This window comes from Carassius carassius, chromosome 27 (assembly GCF_963082965.1).
Source record: "Carassius carassius chromosome 27, fCarCar2.1, whole genome shotgun sequence".
NCBI lineage: Eukaryota > Metazoa > Chordata > Actinopteri > Cypriniformes > Cyprinidae > Carassius > Carassius carassius.
The window spans coordinates 11448505-11461623 of NC_081781.1; the positions used below are offsets into that span (position 1 = coordinate 11448505).

General features: G+C 34.7%; 1 pseudogene; it reads right to left on the reverse strand.

The window, feature by feature from the left end:
• Positions 1-463: 463 nt before the first annotated feature.
• On the reverse strand, positions 464-10414 carry LOC132106722 (centrosomal protein 43-like; annotated as a pseudogene).
• Between the last annotated feature and the right edge of the window lie 2705 nt (positions 10415-13119).

Consider the following 13119-nt stretch of genomic DNA (forward strand, 5'->3'; position numbering starts at 1 on the left):
GTGTGTGTATGTATGTATCTATATATACTGCGTGTGTGTGTGTGTGTGTACTGAATGTATTGATGATATTTTTATGACTCTTAATTTTTTGTTGATCATTTTATTACAGTTTCTATAATCCCTTGAATCAACAGCTAAAAAAATTAATTTGTGAAAAATAATGAAAACAAAAATAATGCTAGTAACGAAAATAATGATAAAATGAAATATTTCATAACATTTTATAAACACACAAAATAATGAATTGAAAAATAATGAATATAAGCGAATAATGTCAAGCCCTAGCTGCAATCTACACTTGTAACAAAAGTGATGAAATTATATATGAAAAATGGCTGTTCATAAGACTGAACACAGATATACAGTAGACATAATTTATTAATCCTGACATTATTTAATTTGTTTTCTAAAATGTGGTTGACTCTTGAAAATTTAGGGCAGTTCAGTTACTAAATGCGACTGTTACTCTGATTTATAACTACTGTGTGTGAATGCAAAGGTAGTTAACTGTAAATATGGACTGACCACAGTATTCTGCTTCTGTAGGAACATGAACGGCCTCAATGGGAGTAAACAGCCCGATTTTGCACCCATGGGTTAAGATGGATGCAGTAGGCTTGAATGGCAGTGTGATCACTCCATGCACACTCACTCATTGAGGCTAGTGCCCCTCCTTATTTGGGATAAGGATCGCCCTGACAGGCTCCCTTCCCTCTGCCAGTGCTGACTTCTCATGAGGGGGAAAACACATACAGAGCAGACACAGTTACAGAAAGAGGGAGGGAGAAAAGCAAAAGAGGGACAAGGTGCAACATACAACAAAGCCCCAAAGTCGACCTTTACTGTGTCAAAACCATAGCAAAATGCGAATACACTCAGAAAACAGGAAGTACTTACTCTTTCTGACTATAGCTTTTTTCAGAATGCCTCTGCCCTGAATAAGGCTTATCTGCTGAAGATAAACCACTGTTTCATGTGCAGCATTAAGAGAAAACAGTGAAAAGGAGAAGATACAGGGCAGAAAAATAAAAGCACTTCTCTGTATTTTTTCTTAGAGCAGTTATTTAAGGCCTATATTTTTAACTTCATTTATGACTTCAGGGTGGATGCCTGTCATATTTAAACAGTAAAAAATTTACTACTGTTATGTGCTTCAAAAACATGAAGAACCCAGATCTATGCTTCTGAAATTACAATCAAAGGTGCCAGCGGTTTAGATGATTTCATTTTTATTTGCTCTTTTAGTCTCAGTAGAACAAGTTGGAACTGAAACACTAATTTTTCAAAGCTCTCAGTAGAACGAAAGTCCCACAATGAAAGTCAAACCAGGACTGTGATAAATGTGCTTAAATGTCATTTTTTTTTCACACACACACACACACACACATATATATATATATGTGTGTGTGTGTGTATGTAGCATTTACAAATTGCTTTTCTTTATCCTTTTGCTAAACTGATTATTATATAAACTGATAATATGCCATTAAACAGGTCAAACTTGGGAATATTTGTATTGATGTACATTTTTGTAGTACTTTAATGTTGCATTTAACTAACATTTTAAACATGAATTAAATAAACACTGTCATTGTTACTTGTGATTAAGTAGTGATTTATATATTTACACTTCTCTTTTGTAATTAAACAATTTTATTTATTTTAATTTTTCCTATTCATTTATTACTTCATCCTATTTTTAAGTGACATGCCTAGAACCCAATACCAACAGTTTGTCAATTGTGTCAAAAAAAAAAAAAAAAGACTTCCTGTTACTTTTTCAACGTTAACCCTAAAAGGGGTGCTACTACAAAGAGACATAAGGCAATTAATTTAATTTAATAAGTATTTCCAATCTTATTGGGACTCAAATAATACAGTTTCATGATTTCATGATGTTTGTATACCCCAGGATACGTTGCCCCTTATGGGGTATAAATTCACTGAAAACAAAACATTTGTTTGTCGATATCTGTTACAAAATGGTTATAATTCCTGAACGCTTTGTCTCTTGTTAAAGACACATAGCAGATTATTGCAGAAGTGAAAGCATTTTGAAAAAAAGAAAGTATATAAAAAATGTTATAGAAGTTTAAGTTTACAGTAAAGATAATGAAGTATACTATTTTTTATATTACTTTATATAAAAAAATCCTTTATCAAATATGTTGCACTTCACATTGCTATAAAATCTAAGCCAAATGTCTAACCAAGTTATGTTCAAAATTTTAAAGTTGACATTACAAAAATGTGGTTCCCTTTGAGATTTTATTTGGGCACTGTACCAAAAATAACCATTGGGTGAATTTCCTATATATATATATATATATATATATATATATAGGGGTGGAACGTTACACGGATGTCACGTTCGGCACGTACTTCGGTTCTGTGTTCACAATTCGATACGATTTCAGTACAACAGGGAAAAGTCTTTTTCTTTTCATTTATTTTGAACAGACAGTAGTAAAAATAAAAAAATTTCCCACCTATATGTAAAAAATACAAATTATTATTACTTTTATTTAAAAAATTCACAAAAAACTAACCTTTCATTGGATAATGAGAATTTTAAATGGCCAATGTGTATTACAGAAAAAACATTTCATAAAAATATTTCCCTCATTTTAAATTCTTATTATCCAATGAAAGGTTCGATTTTTGTGAATATTTTAAATAAAAGATCAAAAGGATTAACAATGCAGATTTTCACAGCATTCTTTGATCATATTTACCAAGGGTGTCCATATTTTGGGCCATGACTGTATGCTGAGTTTCAGTTCATTTTTGAACAAGCTTCATTGGTTTACAGAAAGGAAGTTTAAATGGCAGAAACCGACATCCTATTTGTTTTCTTTATATTAAAAAACCACAATGTTTTGTTTTCATTGTGAGTGTACATAAATAAAAGCAGACCTTTATACAGTGATGCATTATTAATAAGACAATAAGTGCTTAATGTTGATTCTGCGGTTGTAAGGAAACAGTAGAATTGATTCCGCCGGCGCGGGCACACACGTTTGTTTTTGTGAACAGTGGGGACATCCCATAGGCGTAATGGTTTTTATACTGTACAAACTGTATATTCTATGGCCCTACACCAACCCTACACCTAACCCTCACAGGAAACTTTGTGCATTTTTACTTTCTCAAAAAATCTTTTTGAAAAATGGGGATGTGGGTTATGTCCTCATAAGTCACCCTCTCCTTGTAATACCTGTGTCATACCCATGTCATTATACAGAGTTGTGTTCTGATATGTCACAAAAACAAGAGCACACACACATCAGTTCCAGCATTGCTAACTTGAAAGCACAGTTGGTTCATTATCAAAATAAAATACAGTAAACCAAACATCAGTGGGCGGCTTCTGTCACTGACGGAACTGAAACACAACGCCGATAATTTACATAAGAAATAATAGTTTAGCATTCAGATACGTTACATCGCAAATATGGAAATATTATAGAATATTTGGATTTGTGCCGAATGAGAGAGGTAGGATACACGAGCACAAAGCTCCATTTCAGCTGAGTGCACAAGTTTTTAAAGTTTACTCCACTGTCACTCTGTGAGAGACAGTCAGCACATGGTTACTGTCTAGTGTGGGCTTTGTTTTCAAGTGCACTACTTGTGGCATTCGCTGTTATTCTGCTGGCGGTTGATTATCAAACAGCGTTGAATTGCTGCGGGCACCCCCTTCTAAATTGGAGGAGAATTGCCTGTATTCGTCATAAGGTCTCATGCACCGAACCGAGATGCCCATACCGTGATGGTTCGGTACCAATATATGCATCGTTCCACCCCAATATATATTATATCTTGATTTATACCCATAAAAGGGTGACGTATCCCCTGAGATACAAACATTTAGAGACAGATTACAAAGAATGTAAGCATTTAATTCATACAATTTCAATGTTAACCTAATGCTGAACAACAGCCCCCTCCAACATGTGCAAATATGTGAACTAGATCAACTATTATCGGAGGTTGAGTAGATTTCCCTCTATAGGCTGCCATTCAGTTTTAAATGCCGCCCGTGAGCTAAACAAAGAATGTATGAACAAAGTCAATATATCTAAATATTCATGACAAACATCCTTTCACCCTATCCTTGCCTCTTTCCACAGCCTCTCAACTGTATGTATCCCACAGGATATACGTTGTCCCTTCTAGGGTTAACGTTCCACAAGAGAAACCATACTTGATGATTTCTCAGAGTAAAGCTATTCTTACCAGCCATAGGTCTTCTGAGGTTGAGGAAGAGGATCATCAAAGAACGAGTCTCCTTCATCCTCATCCTCCAGGCCAAACTCCAGTCCTCTCCTCAGTGGGGTGGGGAGGTTTTTCCCATCACCTAATCCCTCCTCTGTGCCTTCAGACACTTGAACAGATCCTCTGTTCTTCTGAGATCCCAGCGGTTCACCAGGTCTTCTGTCTCCGGCCTTTTGGAACGCCACAATATTATCAAAATACTCTGCCACAAGTGACATATTTCATCTGATGCAATCAGCATGATCAATAACTATCATCTGTTTATATGAAGTTACTGCTTGTACGATTCAGCTTGGACCAACAGCTGCTCATTTTAGATGAACTGTTATGTGTATGAAAGTGAGGTGCCATAATGAACATACTACAAATCAAAGAAAAATAAGTTCCCTTTTGCCAAATTGGTTTTAAAACATGTCATTCTCAAGTAAAATTGATCCAGGAATTATTATGAGTAGATGGTTAAAAGATTAAAAGCAAAGATCATCTGACATAAGTTACAAGAAAAGTAGGTTGTTAAAAAGCCCATTTTGAAACTGGCCCACGTTAAGAAAAATGCTGTGTCATTCAACCCACTCACAAATCAATTGATTACTTATAGGACAATTTTCAAAAGAAAAGTTTTACGTGAGACGAAATGGTTTCAGAAGTAGTATACATATCCAAAAACAAGAGGTTAGACATTACATGCTGAATCTAGTTAATAAAAAGGTGTTAGTAAGTGTTAATACATTTATTTTCACAAAAGTACTAGTAGGTGATTAGCAGAAGCATGGTCAGTATCTTTGCTTTAAATCTTTTTGAAAAGACTGTATTGTGCGTTAGCTTAAATCTGCTCTGCAATAGAGTTTACTATATCAAGTGCTAAGATGGTTCCAATTCAACCATGGGCTACGTTTAGCACAGTTACACATAAAAGAGCTTTGTGGATCTCTATCTTGTATACAAAGCAGTCATTTTGTCTTGGAACATGAACTTGCACGTGTGATAACAGTAATGGGAAGGAGCAGAAACCTAATAACAGCCAAATGTGTATAGACACATTTACAAATAATTTACGAGACTAACGAAGCCACATGGTTGAGCCGATCAAAAGCTCCAGTATTAGAGCCGACGCACATGTGCTTTACCTTTAGGTCAGGCTTTTCTTTCTGCGCTGAACTGTGCTTAACAAATCCTTTATACCTGGGTATCTGAGCACCAGAATACAGCAATCAGCTTACCTTTTACAACAATGACACGCTATCCTCACTAAATCATACATAGATATGGTTGGAGTGAACAAAATGAAAACAAATGCAAAACAATGAAGGGAGGAACTGTTATAGTAATATACAAACACACAAAAACAACTATTGCATACTGACTAATGGAGTAATGTCTATTCAAAGAACTTTCATAAAGATTTGGACAGTTTTAATCAAAATTATTGTCTGTTTGAACTTCCCAATGGTATATTATGTAGAAAACAACTATAATGAATAAAAGTCATTTAATGTCATTTTAAGAAACATAGGAAGATGGAATTACTTTCAGCATTATTTGTTTTGTTTATTGAGATCCATAATAAAAAAAAAATAATTATAAATATATATATATATATATATGAATCTTCATCTAAAATAATCATTTGGTTGTATGAAAATTCCAATAAATTTTAAATGGTGTTAAAATATTTGCAATTCTCAATGGTATGGTATGTGGAATAAATATAGTGAATGTCAAATAATTCCTAAATATATTTCTTATAAACGAATGATGATCTTTTTTTATAAATGTTATGAAGGCATAGGTAAGTACATAATACAAGCAGCTAAATTTAAAACAATCATTTTGTTGTGGGTCAAAGGAACTACTGCCTACGCTTTGGTAAAACCCCTTCCCCCTTTGTGAGTCAAACTACAATGACTTCATGAAATTGCTACTGTGTATCATCCAACATCTAAGATATAACCCACGATATGCATAAGATATGCAGATAAATCAAACGCAGGAAACACAGCTACCCAAAACTACACACATCTTCTATTCATAAAAACTAATGATGCTCTGGGGTTCAATTTAAGGAGATGGGATGAAATGAAATTAGAATGGATGAAAATTGTGCATACTATAAAACATACATTTTTATTAACATATTGCAGGTTTTGAATATAAACAGGCCAACAAAAGCCAGCTGTGGCTTTGTGGTTTATTATTATTATTATTTTTTAACATATACAGCTGAAATATAGAATACTAGACATGATAAAAATAACTCATATCTGATATTCATAAAGCTATCAGAGATTATAATCTTGACAGAAGGTGAGAGGAAAGTGTGTGTGTGAGAGAAAGATAACCGGAGAAAGAGAAACAAAAACAAAGAAAGACAGGAAATCAGTTTACCTTGGTGGAAGAAGAAATGATTTTATCTTCAGAGGTTTTACTTGAAGTGTAAAGTGCATCGCTACTCTCACTGGAAACCTGTAAACAATATTACATGCCTCAGTACTGAAATCACAAAAAGGGATTGCTGAAAGAAATCAGAATATGTTCAAGGCTGCTCACCACACTCCGACACTGAATGAAAAAGCATTTGTACATTCCCAAGAAGTCCTGGAAGTCTACAGCTAAGTAAAGTTAAGAAAGAAGTGGAAGACAAAATTTTATTAGCAACTACTGCAGTTTACCAGACATATAAAATTTGCATCCCTAACATGATTGAAAACTGAAAAAATAAAATAAAATAAAAAAAATCACAGAGACTTAATCTTACTTGTGTTCTTGCCTTTGGCTCTAAATTCCTCAGTGACGTAACTGTCCAGCATGTTTCTTTTTATTTGCAGATAAAAAACACACATTAATGAAATTTATGACCATTCATAGGAACTGCAACCACAATGGCTAAAGCTACAGTGCATGAAATACAATCAACTGAAACTGATCTTTAATAATGATCTTTTGTTAAGAGACCTTTATTTAGGCTTGCGTGTAGAAATACACACGTTCCGTACACAAGTTTTGAGAAAGAACATGACCACAGCATCATGAACCTCAACCAGAGAAGATTATAGAAGAGCAAACCAACAGTGTGGGGAGATGTACACACTTTCAGTCATTACATATATGAGGGTTTCAAAACCAGTACATTTCCTAGAGTTCGTGGCATTCAAAGTGCTGAAACAAACCTGCTGAACTGGGGAAAAAGATCAGTGAAAATTCCAATAACGGCTTCTCTGTTGATCTCGCCACTTCTGTTCTGTGAAGTCAAATCAAAAGATATAAATTACTCATAAAAGGGTTTTATATATATATATATATTTAACTAATCATTTGGTTATTCATTACCAATGTATTATTATATAATAATTCTAAAGATTTATGACCAAAAGAATAATACAATTAATAAGCAGATAACTAATGAATATTAATTTCAAAATAGCAGTACTTTAATATTTACAATTATAAATTGTATGGCATATTGCATTAATTATTATTTAATCAATAATAAAAAAGAAACATTTTTTTTTTTTAATGTTGAATAAAATGTTACCTTGTCATGGCTGTCAAATCTTTTGCAGGCATCAGCAATTTGATGGGGCAACAATTCCTAAAAACCATTTACAAACATTACTACAATTATTGCAGATTACACTCAGAATAAAATCATTGTAGCAGTCCTTTATTATTGAAAATTCCCTGATTCATGTAATATTTTACATATTTTTTTATTTATACAAATTTTATACACCACACGTTTGAGACATCTGTGTTCAGCTTGTGCACTTACGAACTAGACAGGATATCACAATGTACAGCAGTCAAGAGCTTGATTAAACCAATAAAACGTAAGGTGCCCACAAAACAAGACAAAATATCTAGAAGTAGGACAAGCTTGTTTTGCACAGGTATCTTTACAGGAAAACCTTTTTTTGCAGCACCACTTAAAGAGGTTCATTTACATCATCCTTCCCTTGTGTGACCTGAATAGTTGCTTGGGGTTTGTGATGTGTGGGTAAACTAGTGATACGAATCAACCCCGAGATGTGCTCTCCAACCACAAGTGAAATAAGTGGGTTAGCACTATTACAAGTCTGGGACTGGATCTGTTTTTTGAGAGTGGATCAACCCCACCTGTGCTTACTGTATGTGTGGGTGCAAAAACAGTTACAGAGATATCGACACAGATAACATGGACTGTGCCTGAGCCAGCCAGCAGTGGTGGTAAAGTACCTTGGGAAAAGTTCTCTCAATTAACCGATCACCCTGAGAAAAGAAAGACATACTATCTGAAAGATGTGAATTCCTTTGATCGGGTTAAAATGCAGAGCATCAAAAATCACCTCTGTGAAAACGGAGGTCTTGTCTTTGTCTTTGTTTTTGCCTTGTCTTTTATGCACTCAAGCAGGAGAGGGGTGTTTTTATTCACCGCCATTTCTGATATACCAAGCTCTTTAAAAAGAGTTTCACTACTGTCAAGCCCATTGAGCTGAATAACACATAGGGTATGTTAGTTCAGATGAAAGAGATTTGAGGTCACAGAGGACAGAGCATAACACATTCAAATCAACCAATCAAAAAACATTTACATGATTTTCTGAATGACAGCTTCAAACTGTGTATCACTTACAGTGTTGTACATCATATAACACTGACATACCGTACTAATTTCAGTTTGAAACACTGCAAGGGTGAAGTCTAAATTAAAGACTTGCAGGAAGTCAGTTACAAGACCTGCGACCAAGCGACCTGCAAGAAGAGCAAGACAATTTTCCAAAGCAAACATTTAGAAATGCAAGCAAAACATCAGGTCAAAATAAAACAAATGAATAAATAAATTCATAGAAAAAAATGTAGTGTATGATAGGCACTGATGTTTTAGTTTCAGGCTATGATTCCATCGATTTAGAGTATATTTAACACGTTTCATATTTTGAGTTGATTTAAGAACACATATTGTAATTTCTCATGCACCCCCTAGCAAAGAGTCATTTAGTGTATGATGTCCAATTTTATCTATGACCATTTGCAAGTTTGCATTTGTATGATGCCTAGTCTAAATCTGTCCAGATTTTAAAAAGTGTGTAGTGCATTACAACCCAAAACATCATCAAATCAAAACAAGACAGAAATAAAACTAACAACGAAATGCCTTTTTATGGAATTCATACTTACCATTCTTTGTGTTTAAGGACTTTTTGAGGTTTTCATTCACAAGAGGTGTTTTGTTCTATTCAAAGATCATGCAAAAACATACAGTTAACATAACTGCATTTGATCAGCAAAATATACAATTTATGATGAATTGTCTAAAAAAGACATTACAACTATTTATAATTACCCCAACTTTGTCTTGCTCTTCTAAGGCAAGAAAAACAGCTGCACGTAGCTCTGCCTGTAACACCCCCCCCCAAAAAAGAGATCTATAATCACTTCATTTGTCCTTTATTGAGACATATTTATAACAGTACAGCACCAAAAGGACTCATACAGTGGATCAGAACAAAGTCAGATAAACTCAGATATGTTACTGAATCTGCAGAGTCAACAGAGAAACACTTTTATGAACAAATACGGCATAATTGCAGCTGCGTAAAGGCATCATATTACAGGTTAAACCAGTTTACTTGTGGTCTGGTCATTTTAGATGTCTTCCTGTGAGTACTACACCTTATCAAAATAAAATAAACCAAGACTTTGCAGCTTTGCCTGTTAACTAGAAAACAGGCTTTGCTTTGATACAGCCAAGATAAACAATGACACTGTATGTCTCATTTTTAGTTGTATGAGGGAAAACAGGTTTTATAAGATCAGTATCATAACCCAGTGTTGTCACACCAGTGGCTGTTGCCCATTTGTTGCCCATAACAACTTTAGCATCACTGTGCTATGCTAACAAACATTGCACTTAGAGTATACAATATTTCCCACACGAGACAGAGATTACTCCAACCTCATAAAGACTTTAAAAAGGGTTTCGAAACAGACAGGAAAATACCTTAATTTTATTCAAAACACCACTGTTTTCCAAGTTTTGGATCAGTAGATCTCCGAGTTCCGTTTCCTCCTCCGTCGCAGACATCTTCAGTTTGTGTCATGTGACTTTAAGCTGGAAACTTGCGCACCCTGGCGGCTGTCCACGGCATTACACATGGGTTCATTATGGACTTGTGCTTGTGAAGTTGTGCCACTAAACTACAGTATGTTGAAACAACCGGCGGTTCGAGATGTGTCTGCTCTGTCTGATTTCTGCAGTTAGTCAGTCCCTCATGCCATTAGGACAAATGGGAATCCTAACAGATAGCTCTCTGCAGGTAGGCCTATTAGACCTGGAGCTCGCCTTAGCTCATGAATATTAAAAAGGTCATTGTCAAGATGCTTGATGGTTGTCCTGCTGGAGTCTCAGTGTAGTTATAATTTAGAAATAACTCTATGACAAAAAAAATCACGAATTTGACTTCTTGAAGATGTACATTTCAAAAACATAAAATACAAGTAAGTCTTTGTAGTTTACTATTTAACTTTAACTAAAAGAGGGTAAACTTACGTGTCTGGTTCATTCCTGTTATGTAGTAGGTCCTACGGTCTACTCTTCTATATGCCAATGTTGTAATTTTTTATTTCTATTTCTATCAAATTTATATTAAGGGTATGACATATCAAAGACTATTATTTGTGTAGACTACATAGCTTCACAATGGTAAGAGAATTAACAAGATATCTAACTGGTTTAGTAGGCTATCATCATGATTGCAAAGGGCCTGTGTCATCATTTTGTCATTCAAAAGCATTTGATTCTGACAAAATAATTCCAGACTTTTCAAGGGCCCTCTCTTCCTTTGGGGCCCTTGTAATCAATACTGGTTTTACCCCCAGTCCAACGCCCCTGGTCCCATGACATGTACGCCCATAAGCAAAGATGATAGCCGATCACATACTATACTTACAGGCAACTGCCACTGAGATTTTTTGCTCCAGGTATCATAGACCTCCTTGATACAAATCAGATGATGATGTAACATAATTTTTAAAAAGTCATTGCGAACATATGTTGAATAAAAGGGACATGTAATGTGGCAACACAAGTTTTATTGAGTAAGAGATGTCAACACCAGCATGATAAAAATTGTACAAATTTCACAATTTCAAAATGAAATATCACTGCAACTTGTGATCTTAGAGCAAAACAAGTATCATACCAACAGAAACCATGCCATGTGGTTGAAAAATAAAACGAGAGAAAACGATAGCTAAAGAGCTGGATAGAGGAAGAGAGCAAGAGACATTAAGAAAGCTATGCTTCTTTCTTTCTTTTTTTTTATAGAAAAATCCTGGTTTAAAATGGTTAATTAAAATCCATTTGAAATGGAAACTTGTAACCTGATGATTTCACAATTATTAATAAGAAAAGTATTCTGCATTCAAGCATGTGACACCATAGATAGAGTTTTCTATTTAAATAGTCACAGATAACCATTTGAAGTAGATAGTACAATATGTGCCAACTGAAAATGAGCAGCGGAATTGTGCTTAAAATCCCTTTTCCTGTCAAATCAGTTATGAGAGTGAATGGGAGGATATTGTATTTTGCTATCAGTGTGTTAAAAGCGTTACTATCTTGGAAATAAGCTGCATACACAAAGCTTTCAGAGAGAGAAATGTGCTGTGGTTGGGGAAGAGATGTCTGGATATTACAGAATGATAAATAAGAGTGACTAGCACCATTTGCATGAGCTCTTGGAAAACATAATGCTAGTCGTAATAATAATACAAAATCATAGATTTCTGGAACAAAGCCCCACATAGAGCATCAGCAACAACCAGAGTCATTTCACACAAAAAAATCACTGTGACAGTTTCGACTCATGCTCGATAAATACAAACAACTTTAAAATCCGCCACTGAAAATCAGCCCTATTTGTGAATTTGCTTGATGCTTTGAACAGGCTTTGACTAAATAAAGATGAAAGGGGGGATCCCAGACTATAACTGTACATATCCTTAAGATATTATGGAGCAATATGAACTGGTCATGTCAGTAAACCACTCTCTAAACGACTGAAACTGCCCACGCGCAACTGTAATCTTGACCCGTGCCACGCCGTTTCATCGTTTAATTATCAAAAATGCTTCCTGCTTCAATTTCCATAATTTTTAGAGCTTAAAGTGCCGCTGATTTCTCAGAAACGTAAAAAAATAAGCGATGAAAGTGAATCGCAGGTTACCACAGAAGGCAAGCTGACCTCTCTTAATACTGTATATAACTGATTGGAGTTCACTAATTGTAATATGATGAGCTTGCATTGCTGATATAGTCATATTTGTTGTGCACTCGTGACCAGATGAATCTTTACATGATTGTTTGGACAAAATCTACAAGACAAGTGCTCCATTACTATGTATGGATGGTGACATTAACCCTGTATATCCAGCACACTGATAAACTAACATTCACACACAGATTTACTTCCTTCAAAAGAAAAGAAAACTTCCCACAATTCAAACGTCTGGGCACCTCCTTGGTCTCCTGAAACAAATAAAAACACCAAAACATGGAAACAAAGGTGTCCCTGTGCAAAATCGAACATGAGAAATGTGAAATCATAATGCATTCATCCTTTTGGACTTGATCACCCATGTTTAAACCCTAAAACATGACTGTATTAAAAGATTTATATAAAACTTAATACTTTACATTTAGTAAAAAGATTCATCAGCTTTCTACCATGGTAAGAATAAGAAATTGCATATACCCAAACTTTTGCATCCCATATCTAAATAAATGATTGATTCGTTATCATATATTGCTGATATTCTATCATACTACCACTTACATTTTACGATCATTAAATTAAGAATTAA